General features: G+C 46.0%; 1 protein-coding gene across 6 annotated transcripts in view; it reads left to right on the top strand.

The window, feature by feature from the left end:
* lrrc7 (leucine rich repeat containing 7) overlaps window positions 1-27,142 on the top strand; it is an 895,132-nt gene that overhangs the window by 207,724 nt on the left and 660,266 nt on the right. For all 6 annotated transcript variants that reach the window (XM_072511053.1, XM_072511057.1, XM_072511054.1 and 3 more), the window contains exon 2: window positions 17,683-17,775. The gene's annotated coding sequence lies outside the window, so the exon portion shown is untranslated. The remainder of the gene's footprint in view (window positions 1-17,682; window positions 17,776-27,142) is intronic.

Below are 27,142 nucleotides of genomic sequence, written 5' to 3'. Positions count from 1 at the left end.
TTCGCCAAACAGGCCCTATATCTTACCAAGTGCAAGCCCAGGGCCGTCTCCAGCGAAAACATGTAGACCACGTTCGGTCCAGAAGACCATCCCCTCAAAAGAGTCTCCGCCCCCGGAGCTCATTTCAACAGCTGCAGAGACCAGAGACAAGGGAAGGTAGTCCTCACAATCTTCCACTGGTGCCTCACTCGAAGCCTGCGCAGGTCGTTACGGGACCGAATGGAGATAGAGACGCTGACTTGACGGAGGCAGCAGACTCTGACTCCGAGATGGAGACACAGGATGCATCAGAGGGGGAATCCTCGGGTCCACGGGCCGTGGATGTACAACCGCGCCGTTCATCACGGAAGCGCCGGTCTCTGTCTTGTTACACGCCGCCTGATCCAGCGCCGCGTGCAGATGGTGTCCGGCCTGCGGCCAAACGAGTCCGACGCCCTCCTTCGCCAGGGTCTTTGGTGGATTCCTTGGACTTTGGGGGGGGAGGGATGTTATAACCTGCCTGCTTACCATTGGCTGGGGACTAATGACTATCCCACAATCCTGTGGGAGTATGAGCTTCCCCAATGAGGGGGTCGGAGAAACCACTAGTAAACTCCTAGTATAAATAAAGCTGGCCAGTTCAGGGACCAGCAGGAAGGAGTATGTAGCAAGGGAAGTTACTGCTACTGTTATGTATATATGTTATAGGAAATAAATGTTATTACTTTGTATCCTTAAAACTCGTGCTGGATTCTTCGTGGCCCTTACAAAAGTTGTGTCATAAGTTAAGAGAGTAGGCCGTGGATATGGACAATATAAATTAAGACAATTAGATTAATTTCTGAAGAGAGAAGAATCTCTTGAGAAAATGGTTAGGTAAAGTTGAATGATGCAAGATAAATTTAAAAGTGGTGGCAGCATGTCATCTACTGACGCATTTCTGAGTGAATGGATGTTGAAATATTTCCTTTTACACTCAGATTTGCTAATTAGGTTACAGGATGACTCATTGAGGACATGAATTTGCAAATTGTGCCACCATGATTTGCATGTTGTCGCAGGTTCTTATTCCATCCTTTTTATTATAAAAGCCTGAACACACCATTTCTGAATTTTTGCCAACCTGTCCCTCCCTTCAAACCAAAAAACAACAACCTGCAAGCCGCATCTGATGATGGTCGGTATTTATCGAAGAAATTATTCATTGAAACGCATATCACCAGTACAGAATGACCCAGCGTTTGGGTGGATATGAGCTGATCAAAGATTTGTGAACGCTTGGGCATATCTGAATCATCTACTTGAATGTTCTGATGAGGGCATTAGCATGGTGCAAAGAGTAGAGTCTACCGTTGGCTGTTTGGACTTCCAGAAAACATTTTAGAAGGTTCCACACAAGTGATTATTAGCAAAATGAAAGTATACAGAATTGCATATGTTGATCTCATTGAATGGCAGAACAGGTTTGAGGAGCTAAATAACTTACTCCTGTTCCTATGGATTAAATTTTGTCATCCCGATGGGGGTGTCATCACAAGTCAGAGGACTGACGGGGAATCCGTGTCAGTTCTATGGGAAAGGCCCGTCGGTATTAAGTGTTCATCAGGTTACTGAATTGGCCAAAACAAAGCCTTCCCCAGGACTCAGGACCCAAGCGGCGCATGTCCTGCCTACTGAGAATTACCAACTGATCGGAGGCCAGCAACTCTCAATTGCCCCCAATGGTGAAATCAGGGCAGGCGCCGATTTGACACTGGTTGGTGATTCTCCGCCCCCTCCAAATCGGTGTCATCGGGACACGATCCATGCGCAGTCACAACGCCATTGACATGTCATCAGCTGGCCCACTTGCGATGCTCCGCCTCTGATGGGCTGAGTTCCCGACGGCGTGGGCTATTTGTGATCCCAGCGGTCGGGAGCCTCGCGTGCCAGCTGCGGACAGTATCCAGCACCGCCACACTTGCCCAAGATCCGTGTCGCTGTCTTGGGGGGCTTCTGCTAGGTCTTGGTGGTGTGGTGGGGGGTGGCCAGGACTGGGCTGTGGGGTCGGGGAGGGCCGGTATGCGGTCCAGAACGGCTGGTGCCATGCTTTCCGGTGCAACCGGTACGGGTGTAGGCGTGCGTGGCTGCAGCTTGTTAGCCTTGCGCATGTGTGACCCGGGACCCGGCGATTCTCCAGTCATTTGCCGTGTGTTCCACGGCTGTTCCACGCAGCACTGGTGCTAGCACCGATTATCCAGTCGTGGAGCACCACGGATTCACCGTTGGCGCCGGCAATTGGCCTCAGAAATGGAGAATCCAGCCCATTGTCTCCAAAAACTAAGGGAACAAATAATATGAAGACTTGCATCGATTCACTGAAATAAGAAGCATCGCAGGCCACCATCTGCATAGTCTGCACATTATTTAATGATATTCATGAAGAGCACTACGTTATACACACAGATAGTGGCCTGCAGCAATGCATCCCCACAGAGAGTCAACATTAACTCAGCATAGTGCAATTAAATCTCTCCATCTAAAGTGTATTGTAAAAATGTATTTTATTTAAAAATACTCAACAATTGTTTGAAACACAGCAGCATATTTGTATGTGATGATGTGGTCATTCTTCTCCAGCCGCTTGCCTAATAAACTATTAATCTTGGAGGTTGCCACTGCTTCTCATACGGATGGGCACAAAATGGGAGATCAAATTCTGATTGTTTTCATCCACTATTGGCTTCAACATAAAAGTTTGTCAGTAAAGCCCTGTTTTGTGACAACATGCATACATGACTTCATGAAATAAAATCTCGGAGTTTACTTTATTTATTTCCATGTTCTTGCTCCATGCTTGTATGTGGAATATATGTTGTAACACAAGCCTTTCTGCTTAAAAAATCCATTCCAGTTGTTCTCTAACCTGCATTGTTCTTATGAAAAATCACCTAATTTTTCACATCTTGCTTTGTATTTACATTTCGTTATATTAAGCATATTGTGAATCTGCATTGTATCCTCTCTAAAGGTTTAATAGCCCTTCTGTAGTGTGCAGCCCTAAATGCAAGTTATGTTATTATAGAATGAAAATTAGCACTTAACTGAGGTGTTTTTGATATATAGTTATATGGTATAATTATGAATATGATTGAAAATAGGACTATATAATAATCTTGACAGCCAACTGTTTTTCCCCACCATGTAGTTTGACATTTTAACAATACAAATCAGAAAGGTCCTGCGTTTAAACCTTGGTCTATGCTGAGACTGTTGTTGTTAGTCAGGCAGTTAGAATGCTTCAGGAGATCTGGGACGTCAGAAAGGATAACCGATGACAATAAAAACAACAACTTGTATTTATATAGCACTTTTAACATAATAAGACATTCCAAGGCGTTTCATAGGAACATGATTAAGCATAATTTGACACTGAGCCATATAAGGTGATATGAGGACAGGAGGCTAAAAGTTTGGTCAATGAGGTCGTTTTAAGGAGGCAAGGTGAAGAAGGAAAGAGAGGGAGAGAGGCTGAGAATTTTAAGGAGGGAATTCCAGAGTGTTGGCCAATGGCTGTTGAAGGCATGACCACCAATGGTGGAGCAATTAAAATCAGTGCTGCTCAACAGGCAGAATTAGAGGCACCTAGAAATCTTGAAACGTTGTGGGCATAGGTCAAGAAATAGGGAAAGGTTGGACCATGAAGGGATCTAAAAAGGATGAGAATTTAAAAATAGAGGTGTTGTTTAACCAAAAGCCAATGTCGGTCCGTAAGCGGATGAAAGTTCAGGTAGCAGCTGAGTTGAGACATGGACAGAGTCAGGCAATGTCATGGAAATGGAAATAGGTGGCCTTCGTGATGGCTGGGTATTAGGCTGAATATGGCAACAAGTCGACTTCGGCTTCAGACAATTCCCAGGCAGAGAGACGGACTTGGTAGTTAGGAAATGGAATTTGTAGTCGGGATTGAGGTTAATAGCTTCAGCCTTCCCAATACTTCAACAGCTATGATTTCCACTTTTAATTGCTTGTGAAAAGCACTTGGATGACGTAAAATATTGGGCGGGATTTGTTCTGTTATGTACTCTGGGATAACACAGGTTGCAACTCGATGCAGCTTTGACCAAAAGATTCTCCAGACTTTGAAGTAAGTTCAATGAGATTTATTGAACCATTAGCACAGATCTCTATGAGTTCGACTCTCCTGCTAATCTTGCTATACTAACTCAGTCTAACTAACTAGTCTGCTCTAAGCCACGTGGTGGGTGTGATGCTTCTGATTGCCCCTGTCCTACTCTCTAAGTGTCGCCTGTGGAAAGAGACAGAGCATGTGTGCCCTGTCCTTATATATGGGTTGTGTAATGTCCCCTTGTGGTGTGTCACCTCTGGGTGTCTTGACTGCCCATTGGTCATGTCCTATTCTATGTGTTCATTAGCTGTATGTCTGCATGTCATAACGTCTCTAGTGCTCCCTCTAGTGTTTACTTAGTCATAGTGTATTTACATTAACCCCTTGTGTATTTACAGTGATGCATATCACCACAGGATTTACTGGGGTATTCTGGTCCCACGCCGGCGCATGGATTTGCCATCGACAAGGGGTGCATTCAACGGGAAACCCCGTTGACAACGGCGGGGTCAGTAAATCCCGCTGATGAAAAGCACGCGGTGGGTTGCCGAATCTGCTGGTGCCAGCAAGAACTAAATGACAGTTTTAGTGGATGACCTGCAGCTATTGCAGAGTACATTTGACTCGGGGTGGGATATTCTGCACTCCCTGCAGCGTATTTCGCAGAGGCAGCCCTCACTTGGCCACTCGCGGGATCCCCTGGACACGTCACTGTCAACGGGGTTTCCTGTTGTATGCACCCCCCTCCATCGAGAAACCCATGGGAGGGGGGTTCACAATCGGTGGGACCGGAAGATCCCACCGGCGGGAACGACCGGAAAATTCCGGCCACTGTGATTGTCGGTATTTGATTAAATATCAGCGTTAAGATCCGTGACATGTTGTTGGGAGAGGCTAATCTCCACGTCACCACAGGAGTGATCCCTGTCCTCCCCAGAAAGATTGGCTGCAGCCTCCTCGAATTCCATGAGGGCAATGATCTCTGCCATCCCGCCACCAGTCTGGGCTTAATCATGTTTATTGTGTGCCAGCTTGCCTTGTACGAAGGTGAATAAGATGATGTCCCCTGTGGGAGGTGTGCCCTCCCCAGAAGGACCCAAGGAAGGAGTGTGAGCAACATGACACGTGGGATGGTGGTGATGTGAAAGTATCCGTGAGAGAATGAGTGTTAATATGTGCCCCATGCTAATTAGATCCGTGAAGAGAGTAGCCATTTGAGTACAAGAGGCCATACTGAGAGTTTGATACTAGAGGGAGTTGAGAGAGGATTTATCCTGGCATAGTGGATGAGATAATTAATCTGCTTTCTGCACTGACCCCCTTGGCAATGGCCTCCCAGTTTGGAGAGGTGAGATTGTTGTGCTTCCTCGAGCCATCCCTGGAGTAGAGAACATGCCTCTGTGCTTGGGGGCATGGTAGTTGAAACCAGGTGCAGACCTCTTCTTGAGGCTGCTAGCCTTTTGCTTCTGGCTGCCAGACATCCTGCACAGTCTCGTGAAGATAAGTGGGCTGGGGCGAATAATATCAGTATTTGCACTGGTGTTTAAATATAGCACCTGGACCTTTGAACCCCCCAGCTTGTTCGAAAGGTAAACAAATCAGCTTCTGATCTGCCAGGTGATTCAGAGAGATGCTTGTACACATTTAATGAAGCTCCAAGCACATTGTGTGTTCATGACATTCCGACCTGCAGAAACGGTGTCACTGCAACCACTCTTCGCCGCACTTAGAAATAAAGTGGAGAATTCCACCCCATGAAATTAAACTTGGATATTCCAACCATATTATGAACTGTGCAAGTAATTAGTTTCTGCCAAAAAAGCACTAAAATTGATTTTAAAATTAATTTAGATTATTTTTGTAAAGTCCCCAAAAGGAATTCCTTCAACCCCCAGGCTCTCTCGTCAAGAAGTATTTAAACACTTTCAGATTGACTGACTCACAATGGGTATTGGGACAGACGACTAATAGTATCTATAAAAGATTTTATAATGTACTCTAGCATCTGCATTAGTCGAGATTGATTGATCATGAATGAAATCATTATTTAGAAAATGGGTCAAATCATCTTATCTCTTTCAGTGACAGTGATACATAAAATCATATTTAATTGAGAGGATTGAGCTGCTGACCCAGAGCTCACAGCACTGTGGGTGTATCTATGCCAGGCGGACTATAGTGGTTAAACAAGGTAGTTCATCACCACCTACATAAGAGCGATTTGAGCAACAAATGCTGGCCTTATCAGCGACAAACCCCGGCCCATGAAAGAATTTTTAAAAATTAATAACCAGGAATTAGAATCATTTGTGGTCATTTTTTAAGCACAATGAGTGCCTTCCCAGCTCCAAAATGATTCCTACGGTACACGCGCACATTTGTGGGGTGAATTGTGAATATGCTGGTGCATGTGTAGTACATACATTCTCGACGTATGCAGAGCAAGCAGATCATAACATTAATCAGCATGCAATGATGGTACTGCAAGCAGAGCCATTTTAAAGATCAGCATCCCAACTAAAGCTCTTTTTTAACCTCTATTATGACCAGATGAGAAGGGGTGAACTGGCCCACCTGTATTCAATCTCCTCAGTTTATCACAACAAAGTTGTCAGTTTCTTTTTCATGAGATATGCCTTTTCCAAATCAGAATGCATTTAAGTTTTAAACTGTGAGCAATAAGGAGGTAATCAAACAAGGTTTTCTTGAGTCAAAGAAAGAACACATTTATTCACCACTAAATCTGAGGAAAATAATAAAAACACAATGTCAAGCCCTCATACATTCATTCAGCAAACACACACACATCAGAAATAAGGGGAACTAGAGACCAATAAAAAACAAAAATAATATGCAGTTAAGGGTCTTTTGATTGTCCTTGAAACGTAGATCTTAAATGTTGCTGCCAATTTGGGTTAACTGGTTTCTTGGATGCAGTCAGGTGTAGAAAATGTTGCTATTATTACGGGATCTTGGTTTCCTGGTAGAATCATAGAATCATAGAAGTTTACAGCATGGAAACAGGCCCTTCGGCCCAACCAGTCCATGCCGCCCAGGTAGGCTTCTGGTAGAGTTGGCTCCTCAAACAGGGTGACACACTAATTCCAAGAGAGAGAAAAGGAGAGAGAACAGCCTTCAGCCTCCTTCCTCTGCTGAGGACATTCTTGACACCACCGGTGACATTTGCTATTTCTATCTAGTGGCTGGGCAGTCCTGCCTCAAAATAATTCACCCATTGTGAATTTCCAAGAGGTTCTGGATGTGTCTGTCTATGGCTGTCATTGTTTAATATCTAGTACTTTGCATTTTAATGTCTCTTGCTTAGACAGTTACAGGTTTCAATGGATGTCTAGAGTATGCAAAATGTCTCTCTCTTCACACTCCCTTGAGGGTGATTTGTTTGTTTCTCACCTTCACCTTAGAATGCGGCCCTGCATTTTTAAGCAGTGTGTTCTGCCTCAGTTTAAATTGCAAAATTTCCAGGCAGTTGAAAGTTGAAAAATATTATTTTCAAAAGTAAAAGGACTTAGCCTCGGCCAAGTGAACATATGGTGGGCAGCAAGAAGAATCCCCCAACCACACCCACTCACTCGTGCTATTTAAAGGGCTCATTCATTACTTACAGGTTAGTTGCTGGTTGATTTCTAATAGCCTTGCTTTGATACTACAGATGTTTTGTAATTGATTAGACAGATTTGTGTCACAGGCACTGAAAGAACTTTTGCTGACTTCAAAACTTCGGCAAGAATGGACAGATAAATCACAGAGTAGGATGAACTGCTGGAAGAGGGAGGATGAGAGGGAGAAAGCTATCTGCAGGAGGCCGAATCTGGTCAGGATGTTGAGGTAGCAATTTTTCTACCTGAACCTCAGAGTGGAACAACGTGCACTTTCTTAAGGACACCCTCACTGAAATCTGCCACCTTCTGCAGCCACAATTACACCTTAGAGCAGGGCAAGGGCCTTGTAGCCAATGGTGTTTTGTTATGCTCTTGATGTAGCATAAGTTGCTTCCTTGATGTGCACTCTGACAAAGGAAGGTTCAGACTTGGAGATAGCTTTAACACATTTATTACTGTTAGCGATACTCCTACTTGGATTCGACTCTACTGTTAATCCTGCTGTAGCTACTCAGACTGACGAACCAGTCTGCTACAATCCACATGGTGGGTGTGATGATCAATCAACCCTGTGTCTGTACTCACTGAGTGTCTCCACTGGAAAGAGGAAGATCATGTGTGCTGTGTCCTTATATATGGGTTGGTGTAATGCTCCCCTGTGGTAGTGTCACCTCTGTGTGTATCGTGGATGCCCATTGATCGTGTCCTAACTTATTGACCTATTGGTTGAATGTCTGTGTGTCATGTCTCTGGTGCTCCCTCTAGTGTCTAGCTAGGTGTAGTGTATGTACATGAACCCTTTGTGTACTTACAGTGATGTATATCACCACATCCCCTTTTGTCGTGTTACATATTTTCTGTACAGTGTTAAAGAAAATTGAACAAACGAGATTGATAAGTGATGCTATGTACAAGTTATAACTGTGATGACTATCCAATATGATACAAGACCAAATCATCGTTGCGATGACTTTGAGGATAAGACAATACAAAATAAATTTATGAGTCCAATAGTTCATGAATTTATATGGTCTGGTATAGAAGTGTCAATGGTGATGTTGTCATTCCCTTGTGAATGCCGTCAGTGTCCTCATGTTTGGTCATCAAGAGGTGTTCAAGTGTTCAAATCACCTAATTGACTGATTTGGAGTCTGTTTCTTTTTTTTCCCGATGCTTATGGTAGCAATTCTTGATGGCATCTGTTGCCTGTTGATAGTGCAGCAAACGTGAATTGGTAAGATGCATCGTCCTGCCATGGTATGTCATTGTACTGAGCTGAGCAGTAACAGTGTCCCTCATTTGCAGAGTTGTACCGTGTCGTACCAGTCGTAGTCCCATTGGTGTTGTTTTTGTCGTGCTTGTTTTCGACGTTGGAGCCTTTGGTACGCTTCTTGCTATTGTCTTTGATGTTGTTGTTGTGTTGGTTGGTTTTGTTGTTGCGTTTACTGCGCTCAAGGACCACACCCTGTGGATAATATGAGTCCTTCACACAGTTACTCGTGTCAGCGCACTTTGTGGCATCTGCTGTTTCCTTGAGCGGCCGTCACTGAGTTTGCGGCGCTCCCCGTCTGGAGTCATGTCCGGCTTACTTGAATCAGCTTTAGCTTGTCGATGCTCCCCGTCTGGAGTCTGGTCTGTTTCACCGGAATCAGCTTTGGTGTCTTGACGCTCCCCGTCCGGAGTCATTGCAGGTTCACTTGAGTCAGCTGAGGTTTCTTCTTGTTCCCCGTCCGGAGTCATTTCAGGGTCACTTGAATCTTCTGAGGTTTCTTGATGCTCCACGTCCGGAGTCTTTTCAGGTTCACTTACATTTTCTGAGGCTTCTTGATGCTCCACGTCCGGAGTCAAAACGTTCAGGAATTCATTTGCCTGTGGAGAGGCTCGAGTGAATGAGGTTTGAATTAACGTGGTGTCACCGGAATCACCAGTAATCTCACTGTGATTGTCGAGTGCCTCTATACATTCTAGCTGAGGTCTGTCACGTTGTACACCTGGGGCGTCATTCTCCGCCGGCGGGAGTCTCCGTTTTGCCGGCGCCCGGGGGTTTCCCGACGGCGTGGGGCTGCCCCACAATGGGAAACCCCATTGACCGGCCGGTGTTACGGAGACTCCCGCCGGCCGGTCGGGGCAGAAATGTGGCGGGGCGGGTAGGAGAATTTCGCCCAAGGTATGGGAAGTGGGATGCCGTCGTCACTTGTCACACATACAGTGGGTTGAGCCCCAGTGTGTTCTTGTTATTCACTTGAGCTGGGTAGACTGTCAGAGTCTTCTTCTGGTGGCTCAAACAATCTGAATGGACTGTTAGAGTCGCTTTGTTGTTCACTTGAGCGTGGTAGACTGTCATAGTCTTCTTGCTGTTCACTGGAGTGTGGTAGACTGTCATAGTCTTCTTGCTGTGCACTTGAGCATGGCAGACTGTCATAGTCTTTCTGTTGTTCACTTGAGCGTGGCAGACTTGCATCGTCTGCTGCTGGTTGCTCAGAGGAGGTTGCTAGATCCTCATGGTCTTGTTCATGCAAGGACTGCGCTCTGGAGTCTTGCGTTCCTTCCATCGTGGAGTCTGTCCACGAGCTCGCTGTGGAGGCTTGTGTCATTCCCTCTGTGGAGTCTTGCAGCGTTCCCTGTGTGGAATCATGCATTGGTCTAGCTGTGGAGACTGTCATCACTTCTTGTTCGTGCAAGGACTGCGCTCTGGAGTCTTGCGTTTTTTCTATCGTGGAGTCTGTCCACGAGCTCGCTGTGGAGTCTTTCTTCGCTTTCTGTGTGGAGGCTGGGACATTTTGTGGTGCGTGGACCACTCTCTGTGTGGAGTTGGGGACTCTTCGCGGTGCGTGGACCACTCTCTGTGGGGCAGCAGGCCGCTTTCTGTGGACTTGTACTGCTCTCTGTCTCTTGGTGTCAGGCCGCAGCATAATCCTGCACTCACGAGTCGGGATGTCATATATGCTGAGCTGAAGATCCTCAAATCCGAAGAACACATCCGTGTCTGTGTCGGATTCTTCACTGTAGAACACATCTCGTTGCGGTTTGGATTTGGGACTGGGTCGCCATCTCCAATGATGAAATCATCGTCTGAGTCGTAGTCTTCTAGGACTGTATCATCTCTTTGGGTGGTGCTAACTGCTTGTTGCAGGGTTCTGCGGAGGTTACTTTCAGCTACTGGTCGAATTTCAGGCACTGTGCTGTCGTTCTAGGTGAAAGAATCTGATTTTGAGGCTTAAAATTTTTTTGTGTGTGTTTTGGGACATTTCTCCTTTAAGTGGGCGTGGTCCGGGGCCTCTGACGTCATGCGCATGAGCAGATCGCTGTTCCTTTACGTGGGGCCTTGTTCTCAATTGCGCATGCGCGGCTTCTCGCGCATGCGCAAACGGACCTTCCCGTTCTGTGCGCTCTTCGCGCAACTGCGCATGTGCAGCACCTTTTCCAAGATGGCTGCAATTCAAAACTGCCGCTCGTTGCTGCAAGCCTACCTCGTGGTGAGTTTTGGGCCTCTTTTACCTTTTTTTCTTGTATGTTCCTCGCAGAATTCTTGGAATTTCTCCAGGACTGCCTGGAAGTCTCCCTTGTTCTGCCCCTTTGAGTATTTGAAGGTCTGGAAGATTTCAGCTGCTTCAGGACCCGCGATGGTAAGTAGAAGCTTTATTTTTTTCTGCATCCGACACGCCATCTAGGTCGGACGCTACCAAGTAGATCTCGAATTTCTGCCTGAACCAACGTCAGTTTTCACTGAGATTGCCTTGGTACCTTAGCTGCTGTGGAACAGGAATCACGAACATCATCTTGCCTGGCTGCTGTTGCTGGTTGTCACTGTTTGGTGAGTTGCAACTATATGGACTTAACAGTCACTCCTGCGTACCATGTTTTGTTATGCTCGTGACGTAGCATGAGCTGCTTGCTTGATGTGCATTCTGACAAAGGAAGGTTCAGACTTGGAGATAGCGTTAACACATTTATTACTGTTAAAGATTCTCCTACTTGGATTTGACTCTACTGTTAATCCTGCTATAGCTACTCAGACTGATGAACCAGTCTGCTACAATCCATGTGGTGGGTGTGATGTTCAATCAACCCTGTGTCTGTACTCACTGAGTGTCTCCACTGGAAAGAGGAAGATCATGTGTGCTGTGTCCTTATATATGGGTTGGTGTAATGCCCCCCTGTGGTAGTGTCACCTCTGTGTGTATCGTCAATGCCCATTGGTTGCGTCCTATCTTACTGACCTATTGGTTGAATGTCTGTGTGTCGTGTCTCTGGTGCTCCCTCTAGTGTCTAGCTAGGTGTAGTGAATGTACGTTAACCCTTTGTGTACTTACAGTGATGTATATCACCACAAATGGTTGTGAAGGTGACAGTTGCAATTAATTTTTATGCATCTGTCTCCTTCCAGGCTTGAGTTGGAGATATTTCCAACAACTCATAGTTTGTCATTCATTGCTGCAGAAGAGCGTTCACGAAGGCTCTCTGCTCAGTGAGAGCTACATTTAATTCTGTCTTGTCAGTGAGCAGCAGGCAGAATGCAAAAGCATTTGCTAGGATTGTGGGCTTCCCCATTCTGGAGAGTGACTAGACTGAATGCATATACCTTTATGGAGACTCCGTGCCAACTCTTCCCTATACCCAAACTAAAAGAAGTTCTATTCCCTCAACATTCAGTTGCTGCATGACCATATGCAGAGATCAGCATTTGTCCAAATGTGGCATCAAGGATCCCTAGCTAAACTGGAGTCATGGGGAAACCTTCTGCTGGTTGGAATCATACCTAACACAATGTAAGATGATTATGGTGGTTGGAGGTCAATCAACTCAATCCCTGGATATCACTGCAGGAGTTCCTCAGGGTGTCCTGGGCCCAACATTTTCAGCTGCTTCATCAGTGATCTTCCGTTATAAGGTCAGAAGATGTTCACTGATGACTGCACAATGTTCAGTATCATTCGTTACGCTGCAGATACTAAAGCAGTCCATGTCCAAATGCAGCAAGACCTGCAGCATATCAAGTCATGGGCAACAAGTGGCAAGTAACATTTGCGCCACACAGGTGCCAGGCAATGACCATCTAATCTAATCTTTATTAGTGTCACAAGCAGTCTGAAATTCCCTCCTTAATAGAACTGTGAATGTATCTAACCCTCAGGGAATGCAATGGTTCAAGAAGGTAGCTCACCATCAATTTCTCAAGTGTAATTAGGATAGGGCATCAGTAAATGCCCAAACCAAAGAGAAAATGCTGGAAAATCACAGCAGGTCTGGCAGCAGCTGTAGGGAGACAAAAGAGCTAACGTTTCGAGTCCAGATGACCCTTTGTCAAAGCTAAAAGACAGAGAAAGTGGGAAATATTTATACTGTGGAGTGAGAATGAAAGATAAGTCACAGCCACAGAAACCCAGGGAAACCGGGTGCTAATAGCCACAGAAACCATAGGGAAAGAGTGCTAATGGCAGTCCCCAGAGAGAACAAAAGGTGTGAAAGGCCAAACAGCAGAGAAATTAACATCAGAGGGTAAACTGTGACAGATGTCGATGTGGGAGGAGGGGAAGGGGGACGGAAAGGGGAGAAAGGGTAAGGAAAGGTGGATAAGATGGGGGGGGTTAAATATATATAAAGAAAGACAAGAGAGAAAGAAATGGGAAAAGACAGTTAAAATGGGTCAAGGTGGGGTAGAACTTATCATCTGAAGTTGTTGAATCGATGTTGAGACCGGAAGGCTGTAGAGTGCCTAATCGGAAGATGAGATATTGTTCCTCCAGTTTGCGTTGAGCTTCACTGGAACATTGCAGCAGCCAAGTGGGCATGGAACCAGAGTCTTGTGTTAAAATGGCAAGCAATGGGAAGGTTAGGGCCCTGAATGCGCATAGACCGAAGGTGCTAAGCGATCACCCAGGCTGCGTTTGGTCTCTCCAATATAGAGGAGACCACATGGGGAGCAGTGAATGCAATAGATCAGATTGGAAGAGGTGCAAGTGAAACGCTGCTTAACCTGGAATGAGTATTTTGGGCTTGGGATGCTAAGCATGGAAGAGGTCAAGGGACGGGTGTTACACCTTATATTGCATGGGAGAGTGCCATGGGTGATGGGAGAGGAGTTGGGCACAATTCATGCACATATGTGCTGCAACAGGAGAGAATCCAACCATATCCCCCTTACCATTGCTGAATCACCCACTACCAAGATCCTGTAGGTTACATTGCCCAGAAACTGAACTGGACTAGCCATATACATACTGTGGCTACAGGAGCTGGTCAGAAGTCGGGAATTCTGAAGAGACTTAACTCATCTCCTGACTTTCCAAACCCTGTCCACTACTTACGAGGCACAAGTCAGGAGTGTGATTGAATACTCTCCACTTGCCTGAATGAGTGCAACTCTAATAGCATTGAAGAAGCTTGCCACCATCCAGAACAAAAAAACCTGTTTGATTGGCATCCCATCCATCACCTTCCACATTCGCTCCCTCCACTCCCTCTACAAGATGCACCACAGCAATTTAACAAGGCTCCTTCGACAGCACCTTCCAAATCCATGGCCTGCACCACCTGGAAGAATAAGGGCAGCAGATGCATGAGAACACACCCACCTGAAAGTTCACCTCCAAGCCACACACCATCCTGACTTGAACTATATTGCCGTTCCTTCAGTGTCAGTAGGTCACAATCCTGGACCTCCTTTCCTAATAGTATTGTTGATGTACCTACATCATATGGATTGCAACGGTTCAAAAAGACAACTTACCAATACCCTCTCAGGAGTAATTAGGAACGATCAATAAATGTTTGGCCTAGACAGGTCGTTTCAATGGGCAATTAAGGGTCAACCACATTGCTGTGGGTCTGGAGTCACATGTAGGCCAGACCAGGTAAGGACAGAAGATTTCTTTCCCCAAAGGACATTAGCGAACCTGATGGGTTTTTACAACAATTAATGATAGTTTAATGGCATTTGGACTAGCTTTTGATTTCAGGGGCGAAATTCTCCGGTATCGGCGCGATGTCCGCCGACCGGCGCCAAAAACGGCGCAAATCAGTCGGGCATCGCGCCGCCCCAAAGGGGCGGAATCCTCCGCATCTTGGGGGGCCGAGCCCTAACCTTGAGTGGCTAGGCCCGCGCCGGACTGATTTCCGCCCCATCAGCTCGCGGAAGTTCCCCGCCAGCTGGCGCGGAAATGACATAGCCGGGCGGCGCATGCGCGGGAGCGTTAGCGGCCGCTGACGGCATCCCCGCGCATGCGCTGTGGAGGGAGTCTCTTCCACCTCCGCCATGGTGGAGACCGTGGCGAAGGCGGAAGGAAAAGAGTGCCCCCATGGCACAGGCCCACCCGCGGATCGATGGGCCCTGCTCGCGGGCCAAGCCACCGTGGGGGCACCCACCGGGGCCAGATTGGCCCACGCCCCCACCCCCCCCAGGACCCCAGAGCCCGCCCGCGCCGCCTTGTCCCGCCGGTAAGAGAGGTGGATTAATCCACGCCGGCGGGACAGGCATTCTAGCAGCGGAACTTCGGCCCATCTGGGCCGGAGAATGGGCCGAAGAATCGCGGGGTGGGGGGCCCGCCAACTGGCACGGCGCGATTCCCGCCCCCGCCGAATCTCCGGTACCGGAGAATTCGGCAACCGGCGGGGGCAGGATTCACGCCAGCCCCCGGCGATTCTCCGACCCGGTGGGGGGTCGGAGAATCTCGCCCCAGATTTTTAATAATTTGAATTTATTAATTGAATTTAAATTGCACCTCCTGCCATGGTTCATTCTAACCCATGATCCCAGGATGCTAGCTGGGCCTCTGGATTATGAATTCAATGACATTACCACTACACCACTGTCTACTCCATGCTATCCTCTAAACTGTATGCATTGTCAGCATCTTCGCTGGTAGCTGGAAGTGTGAAATCGAGTGATAGTCTTGTGGCTTCATTATCATTCTCTTATTGGCATTCCTTCACCAGCTGGCCAGGTTTCTTGGGTATGTGCACAAGTGTATGATTGGGGTGCAGGGAGTGAGGGAAAGTAAGTGGCGCATGCTTATATCATCTGCAGCTTAAAAACCAGAATGAAATGAAAAAAATGAAATGAAAATCGCTTATTGTCACAAGTAGGCTTCAAATGAAGTTACTGTGAAAAGCCCCTAGTCGCCACATTCCGGCGCCTGTTCGGGGAGGCTGTTACGGGAATTGAACCGTGCTGCTGGCCTGCCTTGATCTGCTTTCAAAGCCAGCGATTTAGCCTTGTGCTAAACAGAAGAGAGAGAGTGAACATAGAACATTACAGCGCAGTACAGGCCCTTCGGCCCTCGATGTTGCGCCAACCTGTGAAACCACTCTAAAGCCCATCTACACTATTCCCTTATCGTCCATATGTCTATCCAATGACCATTTGAATGCCCTCAGTGTCGGCGAGTCCACTACTGTTGCAGGCAGGGCATTCCACGCCCTTACTACTCTCTGAGTAAAGAACCTACCTCTGACATCTGTCCTATATCTATCTCCCCTCAATTTAAAGCTATTTCCCCTCGTGCTAGCCATCGCCATCCAAGGAAAAAGGCTCTCACTGTCCACCCTATCTAATCCTCTGATCATCTTGTATGCCTCAATTAAGTCACCTCTTAACCTTCTTCTCGCTAACGAAAGAAAGCCTTAACTCCCTCAGCCTTTCCTCATAAGATCTTCCCTCCATACCAGGCAACATCCTAGTAAATCTCCTCTGCACCCTTTCCAATGCTTCCATATCCTTCCTATAATGCAGCGACCAGAACTGCACGCAATACTCCAAATGCGGCCGCACCAGAGTCCTGTGCAGAGTGGGATGAAGAGAGAGTGGAAAAAAGGGAGGTGGGATGCGAGAAGGACGTTTTTTTAATAAGGATATTGTTGTCTTCAATGGTTTCAGCCCTGTTGCTGATCATGGCTACAAGGCAGTCAGGGGTCATTGGGGACAGGCTACAATCAGATCAGCCATCATCTTATTAACTGGTCGAGTAGACTTGAAGGGCCAGATAGCCTGCTCCTGCTCTTATTTCTTATGGCCTCAGCAATGGGTGTCCTAAAGGTAGTTGAACCATCTTCCCCTTGCTGTTATAACTTTTTGGTACACCTGTCGCCGTCTGGTTAGCTGCTGCTATGATTGTAAATCATCTTGTCCTGCAAGAGGGAGACAGAGAAATGGGTCAGTGAATGTCATGCAATCTATTTGTGTGATGTGGCTATCATGGTTGAATATCTGGCAGGTGTACAGCCTGAAAGGTGTGGATGTGAGGCTCACAGCAGTGCTAACTGTGCAAAGGTGCAGTGAAACATATAAATGTCAGGTATAAATCTTGATTGAGGTTTCTGGTGGGTGACTGATGGAGGGTTGATGAATTGAGGAGAGTCTGAGGATAAAGTGCATTTGATAGAATATGGCATTTGAAAATGCATTCACTGACCTTGAACAATTCTGTGCCATTATTGAACTTCCTACATCTTGGGTTCTTAGGGCTTGGATTCTGGCATTGACTCCACAGCCACCTGCTCCCACAGCCATTCGTGAATGTTTCTGGAGGGCCTCCTGCTGCTGCAGGCATTTCTCCTCCTTCCTTCCTCCTCCACCAAGGCCTTGGGTTTGGCATCCAAAAACCTAAGCACCAATTCTGTCCCACTTGTCAAATTCTTCAATGTTTTCATCTCCTGATCAACTGCCAGCACCAATTGTAGCCTCAATACCCACTGATGCATCATGATAGGCAGTGGAACCATGCTGATTAGAGGAGTCAATGATCTTGTCAACCAATTCAGATGAACCTTTATCATGTTATTGTGGATTGCTGCAATTGTCTGTTGTACTATTGTCTGGTCATTTTTTGTTGTGCCACCATAGCATAGAGGTGCATTGAAGCATATCTTATTTTTTAACATACAATATTTGAAGTTTTGGAGGAGCTCCAAAAGCAAGATTTTCAATCAATCAAATGGCAAAATCTCAAGATGATCAATTTTTGATTTATTTTTCAGCACTGAAATCAGGAAGGGCCAACCCATGGTCAAGTCTACTTATCAATAGTCCTGGGAAGAAGACTGCGCCCGACGAGTAAACTCAACCGTTGTGTAAGGTTTAAACATGTTGTAATCTAACATTCATTCTATGTCTGGTGGTATGAAAGGTGCAAAGAGTATCTGGAAAATACTTATGTCAGTGTGTGACCATAAATCTTTCCTTCATAAGGTGGATATTTCCAGGCCTTCTTTCAACCTATCTATTGGTGTGTAGTGTCTATTATGCATTAATATAGTTGTCATTCTCAGTGGGTGTTCTTGACCATGCTCAGTGGGTGTTCTTGACCAGCTGTTCAGTTTTTGTTACTGCATTAAGCAAATTAAATTTGAAAAATTTTCAAATAATTAGGTTGTGCCATAGGTTTGAACATTGCCCTTTCACTTCTGGTAATAGGGGTCAAATCCAGGCTATAGACTACCAGGATAAAAGTCTGCTCTCCTTGACAACTGTAAGACTCCTCTGTGAGGTTAATTTTGAGGAAGTCTGACCTCTGTTCTTGTGGTGCACATCCACAACAAAAACTACCAGTAAGTTGGCATAAAATGGTAATAGACTGGTAAGCATAGACTGGTGAATAAGAGTGAACATTTCATGAATTCCAAAAGTTTAATGCTTTCATAGAGGGAAAGGCAGTAACAGAAGTGCCACAAGAATAATAGCAATGAGTCAATGAATAGCTCTAACCTATTTTGAGGACAGGGGTATGGCAATAACTCACTTCTCTCTGTTTTTAGACAGCTTTAAGTATAAGATTTGTACCAGCAACTACATCTAATGTATCTTGCCCTGTACCCAATAGTAGCAGTATTGAGAAACAACAATGTTATGTTGCATCACACCGTGGTCCCTCAGAAAGTGGGAAAACTACAATCAAGACAATTGGAAGCTAGTGCTGCTGTCTTCTTCTTCGGTAATAACTCCTTAACGAGTATGATTGTCCACCTAAGAAACTCTGTGTTACTTGTCATGGGGTCTGTGGCTGCTTTTGTGGCTGATGAGCCCGACCCTAGAGCCGCACCTTTGACCAGATACTTGGCAGATGTTTCCGTCGGTGGGATTGGTTCTTGGACTCTAGATCGCGAGTATTCCTTTCTCAGGCTCCTTTTCTGGGCCTCCTCTTATTGTCGGGTGTCCTTGAAGAATTGTGTCCCTTCATCAGGAGCTTCCTCCAGAACAACTCTCTTCTGAGCACTGCAATAAAAAGTTAACATTAAAAAATATATATAGTCACTGTACCGCTGTACAGTAAGAGGTGAAGTTACATATGGAGGCAAAGGAACAATTCAAGCACTTTTTTTAGTATTTCAAAATTTGATTTAAAAAGTATCACATGCATACATATGCAGAAACAGTAGTTTAGTAGTTATGTTACTGGACTAGTAATCCAGAGGCTTGGACTAATGCTCTGGAGACATGAGTTCAAATTCACCACCGCAGCTGGGGAATTAAAACTCAATGAATAAAATAAATCTGGAATAACAAGTCAGTCTCAGTAATGATAACCATGAAACTACTGGATTGGCATAAAAGCCCCATACAGATATTCTTACCGGCTCTAGCCTAGAGACCCAGACCCAGAGCAACGTAGTTGACTCTAGTGCCCTCTGAAATGGCATGGCAAGCCACAGTTGTATTAAACAACTACAAAAATGTTGGATAATAATAAACCCGGGCTGATAATATATTTAATTATGAATAAAACATTCTGGTTTCCCACTCATTGATGTGAGGGCCTCCAGATTCACCCCAATTGTAAAAGTATATCTTCTGCCACTTGGCACTGGATGAGCACACCCAGCCGAGTCAACCTGCAAAGTTCTCCTCATTAACAAATTGGGAGGGTTGTCCCACATTGGTCGACCAAAATCTCTCTTTTCAACCAACATTCCAGATTCCTCCATCGCCATGCCTGGATATGTTATGTCCCATCTGTAGGGCAGAAACATCAGAGGCTGCTGACATAAGTATACAGTTGGGTGGAGTGACCCTCAGAATCCATTGACTCTGGACTCATGGCACGGGAAATTTCCAATGCTGACTGCATTCCCTTAGCTTATGAGGCAGTACTCCTCCATGTTAAACACCACTTGGAAGAAGCACTGAGGGTAGCAAGGGATCAGAATATTCTATGGGTTCGGGACTTGAATATCCATCACCAAGAGTGGCTTGGAAGCACTACTGACCGAGTGACTGTGTCCTGGCGGACATAACTGCCAAACTGGACCAGTGACAAGTAATGAGAGAACCAACAAAAGGAAAAAAATCTACATGACCTGGTCCTTGCTATCTAACTGTCGCATATGCATCTGTCCAGGATAGCATTGGCAGGAGGGACCACTTCATAATCCTAGTGGAGACACCCGCCATAGTGTTAGGTGGTACTACCACTGAGCAAAATGGGACAGATTCAGAACAGAGCTAGTAACTCCAAACTGGGCATCCATGATGTGTTGTGGACCAAGAGTAGTAGCAAAATTATATTCAAACACAATCTGTAATCTCATGTCCTTGAATATCCCTCACCCTACCATTGCCATCAAGCCAGGTGAACAATCCTGATTTATTTAAGGATGTAGAACAAATGCTAGGAATTACATCAACCGTACCAGCAAATGAGGTGCCAACCTGGTGAAGCTAAAACACGGAACTACATGCATGTTACACAGTGGAGGCAACATTCTATAGACAGAACTAAGTGATCTCCTAAACAATAGATTAGATCAAAACTCTTGCAGTCCAGCCACTTACAGTTATGAATGGTGGTGTTCTATTAAACAACTAACTGGAAGAAGTGGCTGCACAAAGATCCCCATCTTCAATGATGGCACAGCCTAGCATGTGAGTGCAAATGACAAGGCTGAAGTATTTGCAACTATTTTTCGTCATGAATGCTGAGTGGATGATCCAATTCGGCCTTTTACTGAGACCCGCACCATCACAATCTTCAGTCAATTCCATTTGCTGTACGTGATAATCAACAACAGCTGATGATGATCTCCAGAATTAGCTATGCCTCTAACGTAGGTATTCTAATATAACTATATCATATCTATTTGAAATATAGAAATTGACCAAGTATGTCCTGTTCATAAAAAGCAGGACAATTACAAACTAGCCAATTATCGTCCCATCGGTCTACTTTCAACCAGAAGCAAAGTGATAGAAGCTGGCCGGGATTCTCCGAAATCCTGGCCAAGTGTTGACGTCGGTGTTAACACCGGAGTGGTGCACGCTGGCGTCAACGGGCCTCCTGGCCAAGCGATTCAGTGATCCTCAGGGGGCCAGCATGGCGCCGGAGTGCTGAGCGCTGCTCCGGCGCCGATACGCGGCCCTGCACTGCCGGCGCGGGTCCACGCATGCGCGCAATGACCATCTCTGCACCGGCGCATGCGCGTGGTGGCCGGTTCCGCTCCGGCGCCACGCAACATAGCTGAGCCCTACAGCGGGCCCGCGCAGAAGGAGGTAGGCCCCCTCCAGATCGCGGGTGCCCGCCGATTGGTTGCCCCCCGATTGCGGGCCTGGACGCCTTGGAGGCCCCCCCCCCTGGAGTCTGATCCCCCCGCCACCCCACCAGGACAGCCATTTGTGGCCGCGGGTCCGAGCTCCTGCCGGGTGGTTCCAGGTTGGAACCACGCCGGCAGGACTCGGCGGAACTCGGCGGGAATTTGGCCTGTCGACTGTGGAGAATCGCCACGGGGGCGCTTCGACTGCGCGGGCGCGATTGGCTCCGATTCTCCGGTCGGCAGAGAATCTCGTCCCGCCGTCAGAACGGCATGGCGGGAATTTCCTGCGCTTCTCGGACCCGGCACGGGCTCGGAGAATCCCAGCCACTGGCTTTGATGGTGCTATCAAGTAACGCTTACTAACTGTCGGTGTGGCAAGGTGACACAGTGGTCAGCATTGCTGCCTCACAGCGCCAGGACCCGTGTTCGATTCCGACCTCAGTTTACTGTCTGTGTGGAGTTTGCACGTTCTTCCCGTGTCAGCGTGGGTTTCCTCTGTGTTCTCAGTTTCCTCCCATAGTCCAAAGATGTGCAGGTTAGGTGGATTGGCGATGCTAAATTGCGCCTTGGTGGGATTGCGGGGGTAGGGTGGGGAAGTGGGTATGTGTAGGGTGCTCTTTCAGAGTGTCGGTGCAGACTCGATGGACCGAATGGCCTCCTTCAGCACTGTAGGGATTCTATGATTCTAACTCATAAGCTGTTCACCAATGCTCAGCTTTGATTCTTTTAGGACTACTTGACTCTTGACTCTAGAGATCATTACAGCCTTAGGCCAAACAGAAAATTGAGCTATGTTCCGGAGGTGAGATGAGAGTGAGTGACTGCCTTTGACATGAAGGCAGCATTTGACCAAGTGTGGCCTCAAAGAACCCCCATAACATTAAATGAAATGGCAATCAGGGGACTGTATCTCATCAAGCTCAAAGACAGTTGTGGTTATTGGAGACCAATCATCTCAGTGTCCTAGGCTTCACCATCTTTAGCTTCTTCATATGTGACCTTCCCCGAATCGTTAGGTCAGTTGATGTTCCTCGATGATTGCACAGTGTTAATTTCCATTTACAATTCTTCAGGTACTGAAGCTGCCCGCATGCAGCAAAACCCGGACAACTTTCAGTCATGGCTGACAAGTGGTAAGTAACACTCAAGCCACTTTAAGTAGCAGGCAAGGAGTAAATCCAAAAAGAGAGACTCTAACCACAATTCCTTGACATTTCATGGCATTACCACCCTCAAATCCCACACCATCAACATCCTGGGGGCACCCTTGACCAGAAATGTAAATGAAGTAGCGACATAATTACTGTGGCGACAAGTGCAGATTAGGGGCTAGGAATTCTGCAAGAGTAACTCAGTTCCTGATTTTCCAAAACCTGTCCATCACCTTTGGTATGAATCAGACTTTTGATGGGATACTCTCCACTTGCTTGGATGGGTACAGCTCCAATGGCACTCAAGAAGCTCAGCGTCAACCAGGTCAAAACACCCAATTGATTGGCACCTAATCTATCACCTCAAACACACAGTTGCTTCGCCACCGGCACACTCTGGAAGCCACGTATGCTGGCCACAAAATTCCCTTCAGCAATTTAGCAAGTTGCCTTTGATGGCACTTTCAAAACCCACAACTTTACCACCTGGAATGGAAAGGACAGCAGGTGTATAAGGTCAGCTCCCGCCTGCAAGCTCCCCTCCAAGCCACAAGCTATCCTGACTTGGAAATATATCACTATTCCATTATTGTTGCTGGATCAAAATTGTAGCACTGTGGGTTTTCATACACTACAAGGACAGCAGCAGTACAAGAAGTCAGCTCACCAGTCCCTTCTCAAGGACAACTTGGAATAAACAATCAATACCGGTCTTGTTGACAACACCCACATCCCATGAACAAGTAAAAAAAAAAGAAAAAGGACATATATAAGAACATAAGAATATAAGAACTAAGAGCAGGAGTAGGCCATCTGGCCCTCGAGCCTGCTCCGCCATTTAATGAGATCATGGCTGATCTTTTGTGGACTCAGCTCCACTTTCTGGCCCGAACACCAGAACCCTTAATCCCTTCTTTCTTCAAAAAACTCTATCTTTATCTTAAAAACGTTTAATGAAGGAGCCTCAACTGCTTCACTGGGCAAGGAATTCCATAGATTCACAACCCTTTGGGTGAAGAAGTTCCTCCTAAGCTCAGTCCTAAATCTACTTCCCCTTATTTTGAGGCTATGCCCCCTAGTTCTGCTTTCACCCACCAGTGGAAACAACCTGCCTGCATCTATCCTATCTATTCACTTCATAATTTTATATGTTTCTATAAGATCCCCCTGCAACCTTCTAAATTCCAACGAGTACAGTCCCAGTCTACTCAACCTCTCCTCGTAATCCAACACCCTCAACTCTGGGATTAACCTAGTGAATCTCCTCTGCACACCGTCCAGCGCCAGTACGTCCTTTCTCAGGTAAGGAGACCAAAACTGAACACAATACTCCAGGTGTGGTCTCACTAACACTTTATACAATTGCAGCATATCTCCCTAGTCTTAAACTCCATACCTCTAGCAATGAAGGACAAAACTCCATTTGCCTTCTTAATCACCTGTTGCACCTGTAGACCAACTTTTTGCGCTTCATGCAATAGCACACCCAGGTCTCTCTGCACAGCAGCATGTTTTAATATTTTATCATTTAAATAATAATAATCCCCTTTGCTGTTATTCCTACCAAAATGGATAACCTCACATTTGTCAACATTGTATTCCATCTGCCAGACCCTAGCCCATTCACTTAACCTATCCAAATCTCTCTTCAGACTTCTGGTATCCTCTGCACTTTTTGCTTTACCACTCATTTTAGTGTCGTCTGCAACTTGGATACATTGCACTTGGTCCCCAACTCCAAATCATCGATGTAAATTGTGAACAATTGTGGGCCCAACACTGATCCCTGAGGGACACCACTAGCTGCTGATGGCCAACCAGAGAGACACCCATTAATCCCCACTCTTTGCTTTCTAATAATTAACCAATCCTCTATCCATGTATTACTTTACCCTTAATCCCATGCATCTTTATCTGGTGCAGCAACCTTTTGTGTGGCATCTTGTCAAAAGCTTTCTGGAAATCCAGATAAACCACATCCATTGGCTCCCCGTTACCTACCGCACTGGTAATGTCCTCAAAAAATTCCACTAAATTAGTTCTGCTTTCACCCACCAGTGGAAACAACCTGCCTGCATCTATCCTATCTATTCCCTTCATAATTTTATATGTTTCTATAAGATACCCCTGCATCCTTCTAAATTCCGACGAGTACAGTCCCAGTCTACGCAACCTCTCCTCGTAATCCAACACCCTCAACTCTGGGATTAACCTAGTGAATCTCCTCTGCACACCCTCCAGTGCCAGTAAGTCCTTTCTCACGTAAGGAGACCAAAACTGAACGCAATACTCAGGCATGACCTGCCCTTTATGAACCCATGCTGCGTCTGCCCAATGGGACAATTTCCATCCAGATCCCTCGCTATTTCTTCCGTGATGATAGATTCGAGCATCTTCCCTACAACCGAAGTTAAGCTAACTGGCCTATAATTCCCCACTTTCTACCTACCTCCTTTTTCAAACAGTGGTGTCACGTTTGCTAATTTTCAATCCGCCGGGACCACCCCAGAGTCTAGTGAATTTTGGTAAATTATCACTAGTGCATTTGCAATTTCCCTAGCCATCTCTTTTAGCACTCTTGGATGCATTCCATCAGGGCCAGGAGACTTGTCTACCTTTAGCCCCATTAGCTTGCCCATCACTACCTCCTGAGTGATAACAATCATCTCAAGGTCCTCACCTGTCATAGCCTCATTTCCAACAGTCACTGGCATGTTATTTGTGTCTTCCACTGTGAAGACCGACCCAAAAAACCTGTTCAGTTCCTCAGCCATTTCCTCATCTCCCATTATTAACTCTCCCTTCTCATCCTCTAAAGGACTAATATTTACCTTAGCCACTCTTTTTTGTTTTATATATTTGTAGAAAATTTTACTATCTGTTTTTATATTCTGAGCAAGTTTACTCTCATAATCTACCTTACTCTTCTTTATAGCTTTTTTAGTAGCTTTCTGTTGCCCCCTAAAGATTTCCCAGTCCTCTAGTCTCCCACTAATCTTTGCCACTTCTCTCATCCCATTGTAATCTCCTTTGTTTAAGCACAAAACATTAGTGTTTGATTTTACCTTCTCGCCCTCCATCTGTATTTTAAATTCCACCATATTGTTATCGCTCCTTCTGAGAGGATCCCTAACTATGAGATCATTAATCAATCCTGTCTCATTACACAGGACAAGATCTAGGACGCTTGTTCCCTCGTAGGTTCCACTACATACTGTTCTAGGAAATTATCGTGGATACATTGTATAAACTCCTCCTCAAGGCTGCCTTGACTGACCTGGTTAAACCAATCGACATGTAGATTAAAATCCCCCATGATAACTGCTGTACCATTTCTACATGCATGCATCCGTTATTTCTTTGTTTATTGCCTGCCCCACATAATGTTACTATTTGGTGGACTATAGACTATTCCTATCAGTGACTTTTTCGCCTTACTATTCCTAATTTCCACCCAAATCGATTCAACCTTATCCTCCATAGCACCGATGTCATCCCTTACTATTGCCCGGATGTCATCCTTAAATAACAGAGCTACACTACTCTGTCCTTCCGTATAGTTTGATACCCTTGGATATTTAACTCCCAGTCGTGACCATCCTTTAATCATGTTTCAGTGATGACCACTAAATTATAGTCATTCACGATGATTTGCGCCATCAACTCATTTATCTTATTCCGAATACTACGAGCATTCAGGTAAAGTACACTTATGTTGGCTTTTATACCTCTGTTTTGAATCTTAACAATTTGATCAGTAACCTCTCGTAAGTTATTTTTCCTCTTAATTTTTCTCCTAATTTTCCTGGTTGTTGAACCCATATCTTCACGTAACAACGTGCTGCGTCGTTTTCCATTTACGTTTTTACTTACCGTTTTGTTCCTTTTAGTATTACTGGACCTATTTACTGAGCTCCCCTCAGTCACTGTACCTTGTACTGTCGCCCTTTTTGATTTTTGACTATGACCTCTCTGCCTTACACTTTCCCCCTTACTGCCTTTTGTTTCTGTCCCTGTTTTACTACCTTCCGACTTCTTGCATCGGTTCCCACCCCCCTGCCACATTAGTTTAAACACTCCCCAACCGCTCTAGCAAATAGGACCCCTAGGACATCAGTTCCAGTCCTGCCCAGGTGTAACCCGTCCAGTTTGTACAGGTCCCACCTCCCCCAGAACCGGTCCCAATGCTCCAGGAATCTGAAACCCTCCCCCTGACACCACCCCTTCAGCCACGTATTCATCCTATATATCCTGTCATTTCTACTCTGACTGGCACGTGGCACCGATAGTAATCCTGAGATCACTACCTTCGAGGTCTGATTTCTTAACTTCCTTCCTAGCTCCCTGTATTCTGCTTTTAGGACCTCATCCCTTTTTTTACCTATGTCGTTTGTACCAATGTGTACCACGACCACTGGCTGTTCATCCTCCCCCTCCAGAATGTCCTGTACCTGCTCCGAGAAATCCTTGACCCTAGCACCAGGGAGGCAACATACCATCCTGGAGTCTCGTTTGCGGCCACAGAAACGCCTGTCTATTCCCCTTACAATTTAATCCCCTATAACTACTGCACTGTCACACTTATCGCCCCTCCCCTCTGCAGCAGAACCAACCGTGGTGCCACAAGTTTGGCTGTTGCTGTTTTCCCCTGAGAGGCCATTCCCCTCAACAGTATCCAAAGTGGTATATCTCTTCTGCAGGGGAATGACCACAGGAGATTCCTGCACTACCTGCCTCACTCTCTTGCCCTGCCTGGTGGTCAC

This window comes from Scyliorhinus torazame, chromosome 7 (assembly GCF_047496885.1).
Source record: "Scyliorhinus torazame isolate Kashiwa2021f chromosome 7, sScyTor2.1, whole genome shotgun sequence".
NCBI lineage: Eukaryota > Metazoa > Chordata > Chondrichthyes > Carcharhiniformes > Scyliorhinidae > Scyliorhinus > Scyliorhinus torazame.
The sequence above is the reverse complement of the archived record's forward strand: the minus strand, read 5'-3'. Positions and strand labels throughout refer to the sequence as shown.